This window comes from Mustela putorius, unplaced genomic scaffold (assembly GCF_011764305.1).
Source record: "Mustela putorius furo isolate JIRA1106 unplaced genomic scaffold, ASM1176430v1.1 tig00000129_pilon_pilon_pilon, whole genome shotgun sequence".
Lineage (NCBI taxonomy): Eukaryota > Metazoa > Chordata > Mammalia > Carnivora > Mustelidae > Mustela > Mustela putorius.
This window is the reverse complement of record NW_025421290.1, coordinates 661,083-678,202: the sequence shown is the minus strand read 5'-3', so window position 1 is coordinate 678,202 and position 17,120 is coordinate 661,083. Positions and strand designations below refer to the sequence as shown.

General features: G+C 40.0%; 1 long non-coding RNA gene across 2 annotated transcripts in view; it reads left to right on the top strand.

The window, feature by feature from the left end:
* LOC123388769 overlaps positions 1 to 17,120 on the top strand; it is a 72,984-nt gene that overhangs the window by 40,511 nt on the left and 15,353 nt on the right. The window contains exons 1-2 of one of the 2 annotated variants that reach the window (XR_006603281.1): positions 1,959 to 2,031; positions 3,013 to 3,115. This is a non-coding gene — a long non-coding RNA (uncharacterized LOC123388769). Of the gene's footprint in view, positions 1 to 1,958; positions 2,032 to 3,012; positions 3,116 to 17,120 lie in introns of those variants that run through there. The other variant, XR_006603279.1, reaches the window with a different exon arrangement.

Sequence of the window (17,120 nt, the reverse complement as noted above, 5' to 3'; positions counted from 1 at the left end):
TGCTGTCCCCCCACCCTGACCTGTTCACCAATCCAGAAGCTCTAAATAGATTCTTTTTGTGCTCTAAGCAAGTTGGCATTGAGAAGGGTAAAGCATATACCTTCTGATCTGTTTGTGACCCTACTTACTCAGCCATAGACGTGTTGTATGGTACATGAATATAGAGTTCTGGTGGACCCATTGTGCATTGGATTACAGTAGACTCACAGTGAAATAAGCATTTTATGGAAGCCAGGAAGGCTATGTGTGAATGGAGTGGCAAGTTATTGTGGGCATATGGATGTATTTACTCTTTTCATATGTGCCCTCCATTGTCGCACCAAACTTTACTTATAAAACACACACTCAGAAATAGAATTTCATGACGGCAACAGCAGAGCTTCCAAACAAGTGAAGGGCCCTTCTGATAACAGGGCTCTGTGTGGTTGCATTTGTCATGTGCCCATGAAGCTGGTCCTATACCTACTTAATAACATAAATTTCCTAGCAGAGTACAGGATAGGTGCCCAATAAATGTCCTTCCATTTTCTTACAGAAAATGTTAGATTACTGTAGAATAGACATACATATAGGCAGGACTCATAATCTTGATTTCTGAAGGGCAGTGAAAACTACCCACATTCAACCTATGACTTACTCTAAGAGCAAGAGGTATAGCATGCCTTTGCAGGTTCTTGAGAAACCAACTGAAATGGTTTTGCACTTGTGTCCTGATTCTGCCACCACAATTGGCTGTCAGTAGGTGAGACAAAGGGATGGCTGTGTGCTGTGATTTTCAGAGCCTTATAAATTCTCTTCTCCCTGTTCTATCGCTCTCCACCATTCACTTGCCACAGTGCTTCCGAGTTCACCATTAGAAATTCGTTCCTCTGGGTTAAAGTGGAGTCCTATTTTAAAACACTGTATGTGAAACTACTATGTAACTGAGCATAAAGTGGTTTTGTTCAAATCACTTAAAGTATTTAGAAACAGAAAAGGGCAAACTTCCTGTTGGAAGCATTTTGTCTTTGACACTCACTTAGTAGGCAAAGGTACCTAGGAGGCCTCAGCTAGAAGCTATATTTATAAATCCAACCATCCTGTTTGGGGAAAACATCTGAAAACACTAATAAACTTGGGAAGTTACAGATTAATCAAATAATATCAAAATGATATTGTGGGGTGCCTGGCAGCTCAGTGGGTTAAAGCCTCTGCCTTTGGCTCAGGTCATGATCCCAGAGTCCTGGGATGGAGCCCCACATTGGACTCTCTGCTCCGCGGGGAGCCTGCTTCCTCCTCTCTCTCTGCCTGCCTCTCTGCCTACTTGTGATCTCTGTCTCAAATAAATAAATAAAGTCTTTAAAAAAATGACTATATTGTGTTTTTCTGTGGGCTAGCCCCTACCTAGGAACTTTACAATTGTGTTATCCTTTCTTTCTTTCTTTCTTTCTTTCTTTCTTTTTCTTTCTTTCTTTCTTTTTTAAAGATTTTATTTATTTATTTGACAGAGATCACAGGCAGGCAGAGAGAGAGGAAGGAAAGCAGGCTCCCCGCGGGGCAGAGAGCCTGATGTGGGGCTCGATCCCAGGGTCCTGGGATCATGACCTGAGCCAAAGGCAGAGGTTTTTAATCCGCTGAGCCACCCAGGTGCCCCTATCATTTATTTCTTGCTATAACCATTTGAGTTTGATTCTTTTTCTTATTTCTATTTCATAGATAAAAAACCTGACATATGGAGGATAATATAACTGGCTTGATTAAAGTTGGTTATTAGAGTGTTATTCACTTCTTGCCACAATAATTCTGAGTACCAGACCATTCCCCAAAGCAGTGTTTTACAAAGACAAACATTTCTATATTTATATATTTTTTGATCATGGGCTGTGGGTTGAATGTGGTTCTGCTGGATTTGGCTGAGATCAGTTGCATTTACATCTGCTGTCTAAATTTTCTCATTCTCCTTGGACTAGCAGCTACCTGGAGGCGTTATTTCTTCTCATGGCAAATCACAAGAGCACAAAAGCACAAGCCAACTCTGCAAGCACATTTAAGGTCTCTGTTCATGTCACATCCACTAACATTCATTGGCCAAAGCAGAGCTAGTATCGAAGGGGCAAGAAAGTATATTTACTCACACTGAGAATACAAAGTGACATAGCAAAGGGTGCGGATGTATAATCCTATTACAGGGGAACTCATAGGGCTAATAATCCAACCAACTTCTAGTTGGGAATGGGGCACTGAGAGAATATGAATCACAGTGTGGGGAGAGGGAGGGAGATAGAGAAAGTGAATTATGATGCATGGTGCACAGTGTGACAGGTCTGGCACAGTGCAGCAAGAGGGGTTCAGACCAAGTGGTGGGCCTGCTAGAAAGGAAAGTAGCATCCTCTCCTCTCCTTTTTCAGAGTCCAAACCAGAGTGTCTAGTTGGGAAATTTATTTATGGTTGTCCCAGCAAATAAGGGGACCATTCAGAGAGAGAGAACAATGGCAGCATAAGACCTTAGGGTCCATTTTGAACCATTCTGTTATCACAACCCAGAGGAGTAGTGGGTTAGGGTTGTGTTAGGTTTGTAGCAGATTTTGTGATCTTCATTAAAATTCTTAATCTCCTTACTTGTAGCACAAATAATATTTTAAGTAACTTCCCTAAAAAATCCCACTGTTCATAGCAGTGAGGATGCTTCTTAATTTAAGGGCTATATTTTGGATCAGAGTCTGGCCATTGGTTCCTTTGGGGTTTTAATAAGACTTTCTGGGAAAGAGCTGCTGTGTTATTGTCCTAGTTGCCATAGACAATATGAAGTTATAACAAAATTAATAGCATTTTCAAACATCTTCTAGTTTATAGCCTGGGGAGATGGTCTAACTTTTTCAGAGGAGGAGATGACATTTGTAAGAGGGGTCATAGCCAGATGATAAAAGGCTTGGGAAGCTATGGTAGAAAGTTTGGACTTTATGTAGAATTTAAGGGAAGAAAACAATGGAAGTGAAATGCTAAGACTGATTTTTTTTTTTTTTTTTTTTTAAGGATGGCTCTGATAGTGGGAGAGGGAATGACTTTGAGAGGAGACAATGGATGGAAGGAATGGACACTGATTTGGAACTTTTTTTGATGTTTTAGGCAAGAGACGGTAAGAGCAATCACATTCTCATTCTTGGGAGCACCCGTTTCAGATATCCTTTTGAGACCATCTGTTCTGAACATTCTCTAGTACTTTCAATTCTAAAACAATAAAATTCTAGAGGGCTTTAGTTGGAAGCACCATCTGATTTTCAGATTGATGCTATTTTTAAAAATGCTTCCTAAAATGCTTGACAAAAAAATAGGTGCTTACTGTTTGCTGAATTAAAGGAAAATAATTGCATTCTATAAGCAAACTGCTTGCTTTCTCTCTCTCTCTCTCTCTCTGGTTGTTTATAGAAAAAAAATATACCTTGTAGTATACCCAAGAAGAAATAAGCCTCAAGTCTATAAAGTGTATTAGGTTTTCATCTATAAAGGCCATATACCACCCTTATGCCAGGGAAGGGAGGAATGGTGTGCTGTGTCAAAGGCAGAGTTCCTGTTAGCTGGCCCAACACACATGGAGACCTACATGGAGCCCTTCAATTCAGTCTCAAGCAATATATTCTACCCATACATAGGGCAGAGTGTGGCAGAGTCTGAGAATGTACCTTCTATATTTAATGCAACTTGTTCAAGGGTCTGGGGACAACCCTGGAATGTAGCAGAAAGGTCTCCTCCTAGATCCTTCTCCTCATTTTTGAAAGGCAGTCCTCCTCATCCTTGGTAGCACTATCCCAGCTCAGTGATCCAGCTTTGCCCTGAGATTCTTATGGGTCTGGTGTACAGATGCTGTGGCTACACTGGATTAAGGTCTGTTGAAGGGTGCTCAGTCTCTCATTATATATACAGGTTGTGCAATTCCCTCGTAGACATAGTTTCTCATTTAAAAGGGTTTCCTCTTCTATTCACGCCTTTACTCCTTACTTTTTGTCCTTTTACACGACTGGCTGTGTCTCTTTCAGCTATCCTTAGATTTGGCTGATTAATCTCTTATTGGATATTGTGGGGAAGTAGACTCTGTGCCCCAGTTTGGGACTTTGTGGATCTTGGGAAGTTGTAGTTGTGTTCCTGCATCATCAGCTTGCATCAGATTTGCTGGTTTTGGTGTCCTTTTCTGAGCAAATTAAGAACCCAGTGTTATGGAGTAGAGCGCTTTACATCAGCTCCACAAAGGTTAGAATAGTATTGAAATGCCTCTCCTTGACGACTCTGTCCACATCTTTGGCTGTGCTGTAGAAACTGAAAAAGGGATTCTAGTTGATGAACCTCAAAATGTCAGGTCATCACCCAATAGCTTTACTGTTTTATCTAATCCTGTGGTAAGACCCGATCTCTCTGTAGAGCTTTTGGCTCTGATCCAAGGTGCCACCCCCCCACCTCAATTTATGTTGACTTATCTCAATATCTGTCTCATAAGCTGCTCGTGTGAGACTGCACTCTTCTGGGCCTTTGCCACTTTCCCTAAACCAGAGGTCACTGGATATGACATATCAGGAAATGGAAAGTGTGGCCAATGGCTTCATTCTTTGTGGCAGCTTTGTGTGTGCTGGGAAAGTATTTCAAAGTATTAACCTATGCACTCCAGGGATCATCTCATCAAATTCTTTCACCTATGACCTAAAGATATTTCCCCTCCCCTGGTGCAATCAGATAGACATGGGTCACCCAGATACATAGGCTGTAAATACGCTTCTATTAGACTGAAAAAAGTTGATGGCTTAAGGAGAAATGATTTGAAAACATACTTGTGGAGTTTTGTTCTTCCCAGTTAAATGTTGTTATAGGTGGGGAAAAGTAGGAGAGGAGAAGGAACCATGCAGATGAGTGTATGAGAGGTGATGTCCTGAGGAAAGACCAAATGCTTCCATAGTCTGTTCCTTAGGATGTATTCAAAAGACCTAATTATTTTTTCCGGTGATTTATGGTACATATATTACTGTGCCAAACCAAATGCCTTTGAAAAGAGCTGTAGTTTTTCAATTGGTAGGGCCAGTCTTTTCAATGTGCCTTCCTCCATTCACCTCTGTACACTTCTTGACTGCTGAGGATACAACTCAGGAGGATACTAGTATCAGTCTGTCAGTTGTACTGCCTTATACTTGGGGACTCATCAATTTGATCATTCCAGATTGTCCCCCCTTTCTATTGGGATGTGCCATAAATTGCCAGAGGTTGGGGCTGGTACAAAAGATCATTTGTATCTAGGTTGCTACATCCATCTGATAACAAATTTTGTCATAAATTTCTTCTTTACTGGTTTAAGGTTGTATACTTCTGACTTAATTTATCATTGTTCTTTTACTACAATAATAACATGCATGAGTCTAAGGATGATTATTATCACAACTCTATAACTCAACTCTCCCAAGCTGTTGCTAGTGCAGCTAGTTTAAAGAATGTGTTATATTAACCTTACTCATGATTATCCTCTTTTTAAGACAATATATAAATAAAAGAAACTGTTCTTGTACAGAAAGAGGAGGCTACAGACATTCTTGAGATCCAATAGTGACTGGAATGATAACCTTAGAGGAAATAAGCCTATAGTTAAAATATGATCAAATGCCTCTCTAATCAGCCATTTGATTCTTTCACCCGTGTGTATATGAGGCTTTTCAATACCAGCTGAGTACTTGGCTAATTGTTCTATGGAGTTACTAATTAAGTCATCCCTATTGAATGTATCCCTTATGGCTTCAATAGACTGTATCTTCTTAAAAATGTCTACAGGGTTAACACTTTTATTTTAAAACTTTAAAATCAAAACTTTGGGGGAGGTAATAACTCCCCAAAGACTCTTTTGAGGAATAGTAATCCTATTTACAGGAGTTGAATCCAGATGGTCTCAAAAATTATCCCAAACTTTGTAAGTAATATAGCAGAATGACCCAAATAATTGCAGATGAAATAATAACTTTGCATTTTCTTTTGGCCAACCAGTGGGGAATCAATGCCATTACTAACACTTTATTTTGTATCTGGATTAACCAGGGTTGGGATTGATGAAACAATCTATAAGCAAAATTAAAAAGCAACCATCTAAAGTAGATTTGGAGGAATTGTTGAGACTTGTTTTCTTGGTCTGTTCTGGGAAACCATAAGGCATGGTTTTAGAGTGCTTTTTTGTGGTACTTTAGTTGTTCTTGTTTTCTTTATTGTTATATTATGTTTATTATCCAGAATCCTGAATGCCTCTATCTACCAATCTCCTAACAGATGGTCCAAAAACTAATGGAGGTAAAACTACACTGAGAAATACACTGAAAATCTGGCCTCTGTAAATTAAACATCTTCAGAGAGAATCACCACAATGGAGAATATCTAGACAGTCTTTTTTTTTTTTTTTAAAGATTTTATTCATTTCTTTGACAGAGAGAGATCAGAAGTAGGCAGAGAGGCAGGCAGAGAGAGAGAGGAGGAAGCAGGCTCCCTGCTGAGCAGAGAGCCCAATGCGGGACTCGATCCCAGGATCCTGAGATCATGACCTGAGCTGAAGGCAGCGGCTTAACCCACTGAGCCACCCAGGCTCCCGAAGAAGCAGGCTCTCTGTGGAGCAGAGAGCCAGATGTAGGGCTCAATCCAGGATCCTGGGATCATGACCTGAGCCAAAGGCAGGGGCTTTAACCCACTGAGCCACCCAGGCGCCCCTCTAGACAGTCTTGATGATTTTTCCTGCAGCTCTGGCTGAGAGAGGATCAAAAGGGGATTGAGAGTTTAAAAAAAAAAAAAAGACTGATAATCCTATGCCATGGTTATGGTTAAAACTGGTTTTAGATCTGTGTAATTAATTAGTGGCAATGGTCAGTAATGAGTAGTGGCTTCACTTCAGTCAACAACTTCTAAGAGTGACCTTTCTAAACAATACAAAAGATACTTTTAAGGGTGATGTAAATTTACTTTGTAATCAATAAGCATTTCCTAAGAATGCTCTATAAGACTATAAGTTTTCTCTCCCTGACCAGCATAACTCTTCATTACTTAAATAATTGTCAGATTTATCACTGTACCTGTGGTTTTAGATTTTAAATAGTGGTCTCAGTCTTTGGCAGGGGATATGAGACAAATACTGCTCATAGGATCAGTGGAAAATGATGAGATAAGGAAATCACATATGAAGTATTTACTTATGGAAATAACTTCAGACACTAAAATACAGAACTTGTTTTTCCTTTCTTTAGGATCATTTCCACTCAAGATCTCTGAGGACTAGGAAATGTCTAGATAGAATGTAGACCTTGCCAGCTATGAGAAAATATGGTTTACACAAATCAAAAAAATATATCTAAGGCCAATGGATAGAAGATGGAGATTTCTGTGGCAGGAAAGAGTTCAAGGTGCTTTGTGCCTTCCCACAGTCTTGTGCAGAGAGAGGAGAATTTTCTACTTGTTCCATCCTGTTCTAAAGATAACTTCTCTCCTCAAATTCTCTTGGAATTAGAGGTATTTAATATAGGCACTGGTGCTAGATTCTCATCTCTGAGAGGCAGAACATACATCTATAACCAATTGGGAGGAGGACAGTAGAAAATTGGCAGAATGTGTAGCCTGTCAGAGAAGGTAAAGATAACTCCAGTGGAGCCAAGTCTGTCAGAGTTGATAATACTTGGTTTTGAGGTCTAGAGCAGGCTAAAGAATGGAACTATAGGCTGGCTTGGTACCTTGAAGGCTGTCCATTGAGAGGAAGAGATCCTATTCATAGGCTGTAGGCAATTAACTGGGAGCTGAGGTGGAAAACTGCAGCCTTTCTCTTGACACTAAAATGTTGTGGAGAGACTGCCCAGCTGAATGTTCAATGACTATCAAAATGGCTATAAAATATAGCTAACAACTGGGTGCTGCCATCACCAGAAGCCAGATTGGTGGGGATGCCAGCATCTGGGGCCAGGAGAAAAGTGAACCAGGTGTGTAACCTGTTTCTTACAAGCAGGCTCTCCCTGTCTTTACTGACTTGCTGCCAGGATGAACCATGGGCCAGTTCTCTGGGAATTTTGGGTGAAAAGGACTTAAGGGAAGAAAGCTCAAAGAGAAACCTTTGAGGTGTGACTGAGATATACTTGAATTTAACTGAAAGAAAAGGACCAAGTTTTAACTTAAAGTGACTAAAAAGTATTGTATTTGGCTGTGGTTATCAGAATGAAATAGATTAAATGACCTATTTTGGACAGTCTGGGAGATCAGAGACAAGAACAGTACGTATAGTTTGTAAAATAAGGAGTCTCATTATTGGTGTTGCCATCTTGTTGATCAGTCTTCATTTCATATTTACTTCAACCAGTGACCTGGGACTCACTATCCTATATCACCTGGAACAGCCCTTTTTCAGTCTGTACTCAGTCCTCTGCTGGAAGTCCTACGAGTCTTGATTGAAGCGGCATGGAGTGGCAGGGAACCGACTCAGAATTTCAGTTGGGTTGAGCTTAATGATGTGCAGGGTGGGATGAGACAAAAAGGATGAAAGGGGACCCTGGGTGGCTCAGTTAGTTAAGTGTCTGACTCTTGGTTTTGGCTCAGGCCATAATCTCATGGATTATAAGATCCGCCCTTAGTTGGTCTCTATGCACATCGGGGAATCTGCTTGAAGATTCTCTCCCTTTCCCCTTCCCCCTACTCATGCGCACTCTCTCTCTCTCTCTCAAATAAATAAATGAAAAAAAAAAAAAAAGAATGTAAAGGAGCTAGCCATGTGAAGAGTCATGTCAAATACGGAAGGAATACCGAACAGGAGCGGTCCTTGAATCTGCTCTTTTTATCATGTTCCTTAATCCATCTCAAAAAATATGTTTGGAATCTATCCATGCCTCTAGCATATGCAAAGGTCCTAATGTGGAGAGGAGTGATTGGAGATTTTAGAGCAAGGTGGAGAGTGGTGAAGACATAGATGGGGGTTAGACATTGTAGAAATATTAGACAATATTAGACATTGTAGAAAGCTTAAGGAGTTTCATTTTATTCTAAATGAAACAGGAAGCTATGGAAAGATTTTAAGAAAGGAAATGGCTGGTTAAAAATATGCTTTGGATTGCTTTTGCTTCTGCATGTGTGGTGGATTGGAATAGGGCAATGGTGGGAAGAAGAGAGCAGGCAGGAGGCAGTTGCAGTAGTTTAGCTATCTGGCATGCTGCTGGTACAGAGGAACAAATGTGGTGTGGGTAGATCCAAGATATATTTTTGGAGATGGGTTGAAAAGCATGAGAGAAAGGGGGAAATTCAAGGACTCTAGCTTTAGAGTGATAGGGTGCCATCCTACCCAACTAACAGAGATTGGTGAATAATACCATTTTATTTATTTATTTGCTTTAAAATTTTTTTAGTATTAACATATAATGTATTATTTTACTCAGGGGTATAGGTCTGTGAATCATCAGGCTTTATACATCACAGTACTCACGATAGTACATACCTTCCCCAATGTCTATAACCCAGCCACCCTATTCCTACCCCCCCCCCCCGCTGTAACCCTCAGTTTGTTTTGTGAGATTAAGAGATTAATCTTAATATCTAATTTTGTGAGATTAAGAGTCTCTTATGGTTTGTCTCCCTCCTGATCCCATCTTGTTTCATTTTTTCCCTCCCTACCCTCCATGACCCCATGCCCTGCCTCTCAAATTCCTCATATCAGAGAGCTCATATGAAAATTGTCTTTCTCTGATTGACTTACTTCACTAAGCATAATGCCCTCTGGTTCTATCCACATTATTGCAAATGGCAAGATTTCTTTTTTTGATGGCTGCATAGTATTCCATTGTGTATATATGCCACCTCTTCTTTATCCATTCATCTGTTGATGGACATCTAAGTTCTTTCCATAGTTTGGCTATTGTGGACATTGCTGCTATAAACATATAGGTGTACATTCCCCTTTGGATCACTACATTTGTATCTTTAGGGTAAATACCCAGTAGTGTGATTGCTGAGTTGTAGGGTAGCTCTGTTTTCAACTTTGTGAGGAACCTCCATGCTGTTTTCCAGAGTGGTTGCACCAGCTTGCATTCCCACCAACAGTGTAGGAGGGTTCCCCTTTCTCCACATCCTCGCCAGCATCTGTCATTTCCTGACTTGTTAATTTTAGCCGTTCTGACTGGAGTAAGGAGGTATCTCACTGTGGTTTTGATTTGTATTTCCCTGATGCCAAGTGATGTTGAGCACTTCTTCATGTGTCTTTTGGCCATTTTGAGGTTTTCTTTGCAGAAATGTCTGTTCATGTCTTCTGCCCATTTCTTAATTGGGTTCTTTGTTCTTTGGGTGTTGAGTTTGATAAGGTCTTTATAGATTTTGGGTACTAGCCCTTTATCTGATATGTTATTTGCAAATATTTTCCCCCATTTTGTCAGTTGTTTTTTGGTTTTGTTGACTGTTTCCTTTGCTGTGCAGAAGTTTTGATCTTGATGATGTCCCAATAGTCCATTTTTGCCCTTGCTTCCCTTGCCTTTGACAATGTTTCTAGGAAGAAGTTGCTGCAGCTGAGGTTGAAGAGGTTGCTGCCTGTGTTCTCCTCAAGGATTTCTTTTTTTCCTCAAGGATTTTGATGGCATTCTGTCTCACACTGAGGTCTTTCACCCATTTGGAGTCTATTTTTGCGTGTGGTGTAAGGAAATGTTCCAGTTTCATTTTTCTGCATGTGGCTGTCCAATTTTCCCAACACCAGTTGTTGAAGAGACTTTTTTCCATTGGACATTCTTTCCTGGTTTGTTGAAGATTAGTTGACCATAGAGTTGAGGGTCCATTTCTGGGTTCCCTATTCTGTTCCATTGATCTATGTGTCTGTTTTTTGTGCCAGTACCAGACTGTCTTGATGATGACAGCTTTGTAATAGAGCTTGAAGTCTGGAATTGTGATGCTCCAACTTTGGTTTTCTTTTTCACCATTCCTCTGGCTATTCAGGGTCTTTTCTGGTTCCATATAAATTTCAGGATTATTTGTTCCATTTTCTTTGAAAAAAAAATTGATGGTATTTGGATAGGGATTGCATTAAATGTGTAGATTGCTTTAGGTAGCATAGACATTTTCACAATATTTGTTCTTCCAATCCATACGCATGGAACATTTTTCCATTTCTTTGTGTCTTCCTCAATTTCTTTCATGAGTACTTCATGGTTTTCTGAGTATAGATTCTTTGCATATTTGCCTCTTTGGTTAGGTTTATTTCTAGGTATCTTATGGTTTTGGGTGTAATTGTAAATGGGATTGACTCCTTAATTGATCTTTCTTCTGTCTTGCTGTTGGTGTAAAGAAATGCAACTGATAGGGTGTCTGGGTGGCTCAGGGGGTTAAGGCCTCTGCCTTCGGTCAGGTCATGATCCTGGGGTCCTGGGATCGAGCCCCACATTGGGCTCTCTGCTCAGCAGGGAGCCTGCTTCCTCCTCTCTCTCTGTCTGCCTACTTGTGATCTCTGTTTGTCCAAAAAAAAAAAAAAAGCAACTGATTTCTGTGCATTGCTTTTATATCCTGACACTTTACTGCATTCCTATATGAGTTCTAGCAGTTTTGGAGTGGAGTCTTTTGGGTTTTCCACATAAAGTATCATATCGTCTGCAAAGTGTGAGAGTTTGACTTCTTTGCCAATTTGGATGCCTTTTATTTCTTTTTGTTTTCTGATTGCTGAGGCTAGTACTTCTAGTACTATGTTGAATAGCAGTGGTGATAGTGGACATCCCTGCCATGTTCTTGACCTCAGGGGAAAAGCTCTCAGTTTTTCCCCTTTGAGAATGATATTTGCTGTGGGTTTTTTTTATAGATGGCTTTGATGATATTGAGGCATGTACCCTCTATCCCTACACTTTGAAAGGTTTTGATCAGGAAGGGATGCTGTACTTTGTCAAATGCTTTTTCAGCATCTCTTGAGAGTGTCATATTGTCCTTGTTCTTTCATTAATGTATTGTATCACATTGATTGATTTGGGGATGTTGAACCAACCTTGCAGCCCAGGTCATAGTGAATAATCCTTTGAATGTAGTGTTGGATCCTATTGGCTAGTATTTTGGTGGGAATTTTTGCACCCATGTTCATCAAGGATACTGGTCCATAATTCTCTTCTTGATGGGGTCTTTACCTGGTTTTGGGATCAAAGTAATGCTGGCATCATAAAATGATCTTGGAAGTTTTCCTTCCATTTCTATTTATTGGGACAGTTTCAGGAAAATAGGGTTTTGTTTTGTTTTGTTTTTAAATTTCTTTTCAGCGTAACAGTATTCATTGTTTTTGCACCACACTCAGTGCTCCATGCAATCCATGCCCTCTCTAATACCCACCACCTGGTTCCCCCAAACTCCTACCCCCCGCCCCTTCAAAACCCTCAGATTGTTTTTCAGAGTCCTTAGTCTCTCATGGTTCGCCTCCCCTTCCAATTTCCCTCAGTTCCCTTCTCCTCTCCATCTCCCAGGAGAATAGGTTTTAATTCTTCTTTAAATGTTTGGTAGAATTCCCCTGGAAAGCTGCCTGGCTCTGGGCTCTTGTTGGGAGATCTTTTTTTTTGTAGACTTTATTTATTTATTTGACAGAGATTACAAGTAGGCAGAAAGGCAAGCATAGAGAGAGGGGGAAGCAATCTCTCCACTGAGCAGAAAGCCTGATATGGGACTCGATCCCAGGACCCTGAGATCATGACCTAAGGTGAAGGTAGAGGCTTAACTCACTGAGCCACCCAGGTGCACCTTTTGGGAGATTTTTGATGACTGCTTCAATCTTGTTACTGGTTATGGGTCTGTTCAGGTTTTCTATTTCTTCCTGGTTCAGTTTTGGTAGTTTATATGTCTCTAGGGATACCTCCATTTCTTCCAGATTGTCAAATTTGCTTGTGTAGAGTTGCTCGTAATTGGTTCTTATAAGTGTTTGTATTTCTTTGGTGTTACTTGTGATCTCTCCTCTTTCATTCATGATTTCTGCTTCCTGATGGTACATGGGAGAATAATGACACACAACCAATTCAGCTGCAAGAGAAAGGGAGCAGGTGTCGACAGGCGAAAAGACTGTCACCCTGAACAACCCCTCAGTCTCATATTTATTGGGAAGTAGGTAACAAGCAACAAAGAGGCCAAAGTAGGTTACACATTGACCATGAGTCTTGTAGATAAGTAAGAAGAAAGGCAAAATATGTCTGGTCATGTAGTACATGGCCTATAGTTGAGAAAGCCCAAGCAAAAAGGATTGTCTGACTAACAGCAGGTGTTCTCCAGAGAAGGGGAGATATCAGAAAAATGAAGCAGGTGGCATTCCACCCTGCATGGGCCAGGTATTCCTAGCTGCTCGGCTTCCAGGACATATATCATCCTCTCCCCCAGAGGCCTATTAGTACATGCTTTCTTAAGTGTGCTTGGTAACTAGTATAATTTCTCATGGGTTATATTTTAGGTAATACATTGTTCTGAAAGATGGTTAAACACGATTTTATTAATTTGGGTCCTTTCTCTATTCTGTTTGATAATTCTGGCTAGGGATTTATTAATCTTACTAATTCTTTTTATTTCATTGATTTCTGCTCTGATCTTTATGGTTTCTCTTCTCCTGCTGGGTTTAGACTTTCTTTCCTCTTCTTTCTCCAGCTCATTTAGGTGTAGGGTTAGGTTGTATGCTTAAGACCTTTCTTGTTTCTTGAGAAAGGCTTATATCGCTATATACTTTCCTCTCAGGACCACTTTGCTGTGTCCCAAAGATTTTGAACAATTGTGTTTTCATTTTCATTTATTACCATAAATTTTTCAATACCTCTTTAATTTCCTGGTTGACCCATTCATTCTTTAGTAGGATGCTCTTTAGTTTCCATGTATTTGAGTTCTTTCCAACTTTCCTCTTGTGATTGAGTTCTAGTTTCAAAGCATTGTGGTCTGAAAATATGCAGGGAATGATCTCAGTCTTTTGGTACCGGTTGAGAACTGATTTGTGACCTAGGATGTGATCTATTCTGGAGAATGTTCCATGTGAACTAGAGAAGAATGTATATTCTGTTGCTTTTGGAATTGAATATTCTAAATATATCTGTAATGTCTGGTCCTGTGTGTCATTTAAAGCCTTATTAAATGACATCTAAATTTCATTGTTATAGTCATATTTTATTCCTTCATTGTATTTAACCTTATTATGTATAACCTATATATGTATTTTTTTCTTTAAAATTTTGGGATACAGTTTCTTCTAATCAAAATATACTATAAATCTAGCATATGGCTTTGTTCTAGTCTCCAACCTAATCACATTCTTTCCTTTTTTTTTCTTTCCTTTTTTCAACCAATTTCTTCTTATCAATTTATTTTTCTTTAAATGTCATTTAAAGCCTTATTTCCTTGTAGATCTGCTTAGATCTGTCAATTTGAGTGAGGGGGTGTTAAAGTCCCCTACTATTATTGTATTGTTGTTGTGTTTCTTTGATTTTGTTATTAATTGATTTATATAATTGGCTGCTCCCATATTAGGGGCATAGATATTTAAAATTGTTAAATATTCTTGTTGGACAGACCCTTTGAGTATGATATAGTGTCTTTCCTCATCACAATTCTGAACTCTAGTTCTGACATTACTAATGTCTTTATTGATTGGGTCCCTAGCCGTTGGTACTGCCTCTTGTTCTTTTTTTTTTTGTGGTGAGTTTTTCCACCTTGTCATTTTATCCAGATAAGAATAGTTGAATGAGAGAACAAAATACTTAAAGTATAGCAACGACCCCAGAGAATGGTTAGTGTATACTAACCAAATCAGAAGAGACCCAAAACTGGAGGGAGAAGAAAGGGGCAAGAAAAGAAAAAAAAATGAAGAGAGCCACACACTTGATTTTGGGTATATTTTGCTCTGTTGGAAGAAACTATCTCCCAAATTTTAAAGAAAGAAAAACACACACACACACACACACACACACACACACACACACACACACATATACACACACACACACACACATATGTATGTGTGTGTGTGTGTGTAAACCTGATGAAAGGATAGAATATGACTGTAAGGATGAAAATTTAAAAAGATTCTAAAAAATAAATTGATAAGAAATTGGTTGAAAAAAGGAAAGAAAAAAAGAGGAAAGAATGTGATTAGGTTGGAGACTAGAACAAAGCCATATGCTAGATTTATAGTATATTTTGATTAATTAGAAGAAATTGTATCCCAAAATTTTAAAGAAAAAATACATATATAGGTTATACGTAATAAGGTTAAATACAATGAAGGGATAAAATATGACTATAACAATGAACATCTAAAAAGATTTTTAAAAAGGTATTGATAAGATAAAATAGTTAAAGTTATAATTGGAAAGAGGAAAAATTAAAACATAGAATAAGAAAAAAATAAAATATAAAAAAATTAACTTTGATAGACTAAAGGATCATGGGAAAAAAGCCATGAATTCTATTATTGCTTTCCCCTGGCTCTGGAGTTCTGCAGTTCTCAGTGATTGGTGAACTTGGTCTTGGCTGGATGTTCTTACTGATCTTCTGGGGGAGGGGCTTGTTGCCCTGCAAATGTCTTTGCCCCAGGCAGAATTGCACCACCATTACCAGGGGCCAGGCTAAGTAATCTGCTCAGTTTCAGTCTCGGTAGCTTTTGTTCCCTGAATGCTTTCTGTACAGCTTTGGAGGACGGGAATGAAAATGGCAGCCTCCCAATCTCCAGCCCTGTAGGAGCCGAGAGCTCAGGGCCCCACTCCTCAGTGTGCTCACAGAGAAAAGCAGTCAGTCACTCCTGTCTTCCTAGTCTCTAGCCACACTCTGTGCTCACCCAGCCTGTGACTGAGGACTGTCTATCTCTGGTGCACAGCCCTGTTTGGAGTCTCCAAATCCAGCTGACTCCTGCAGCAAGCTTTTGTGCAGCTCTTCCCGGAGGAGGAAGGTGAGTCTCCCTGGATCTGCTGTTTGTTGGGTCCCTGCCCAAAGAGCAGTGGCATGACTGTGCCAGTGGATCACAGTTTAAGGTAACCCCAAGCTGAAAGAGCACTCCTTGGCTCTGTCTCTGTAGCCAGCTTCCCTGGTCCCATACCTGAGAGTGCTGCCACACTCAGATTCCTGGGGGTCCTTTTGTGTCCCCGAGGGTCCTGAGACAATACTGTCCCTGTGATGGCTCCACCCCCTGTTTACCCTCTGGAGTGACGTCCTTCAGTGGAGCAGACTTCTAAAAGTTCTGATTTTGTTCTCTGCTCCTCTCTCATTGTGGGGAGCCGGCCCCTCCCTCTGTGGTCTTTATTCCTGAGTGGTGCCTTGAATTCACTGCTCCAAACATCCTACCTTCCAAAAAGTGGTTGATTTTCTGTTCTTAGAATTGCTGCTCTTCTTCTCTTCTCTCTCCTGTAGCTGTTCAGAATGGTTTGATAACTACCCAGCTGAATTCCTGGAACCTGACGATATTTAGAGGTCTCCTACTACTCTGCCATCTTGCTCCTTTTAAGAATCCCATTTTTAACATGTTAAGTCTGAGATGTTCATAAGACCCTCAAGTAATGATTCCAAATGGGCTATTTTTATCTGAGTGTCGGGCTCACAAACAAAGATCTGATGTAGAGATGTAATTTTGGAAATCACTAGCACACAAATAGTCTATAAATCTGTGAAAATTGATGAGATCACTTAGAGAATGAAGATGGAGAAGAGTGCTTACGAGTAACCACTTGGACACTTCAAAATTTAGAGATAGGGGAGGAAGAGTCTGAATTAGATGGAGGAGAAATGATCAGTGAGAAAACCTGGAGAGTGGACTCATAGAAACCAAGAGAAGAGATAGATTATTTCTGAGAAATAATTCTAGAAGAGCAAATAAGATGAGAACAGAGAAAGTCCACTGAATTTTGCAGCTCTGGTTTTGGTATTTCAATATAAGTGGTTGGTTAATTTTTTTGCTCTTTTAGGTTTTTTGTTTTGTTTTATTTTAGATTTTATTTATTTATTTGACAGACAGAGATCACAAGTAGGCAGAGAGGCAGGCAGAGAGAGAGGAGAATCAGACAGAGAGAGAGGGGGAAGCAGGCTCCTTGCTGAGCAGAGAGCCTGATGCGGCGCTTGATCCTAAGATCATGACCTGAGCTGAATGCAGAGGCTTAACCCACAGAACCACCCAGGCACCCCTATTCTTTTAGTTTTTAAAC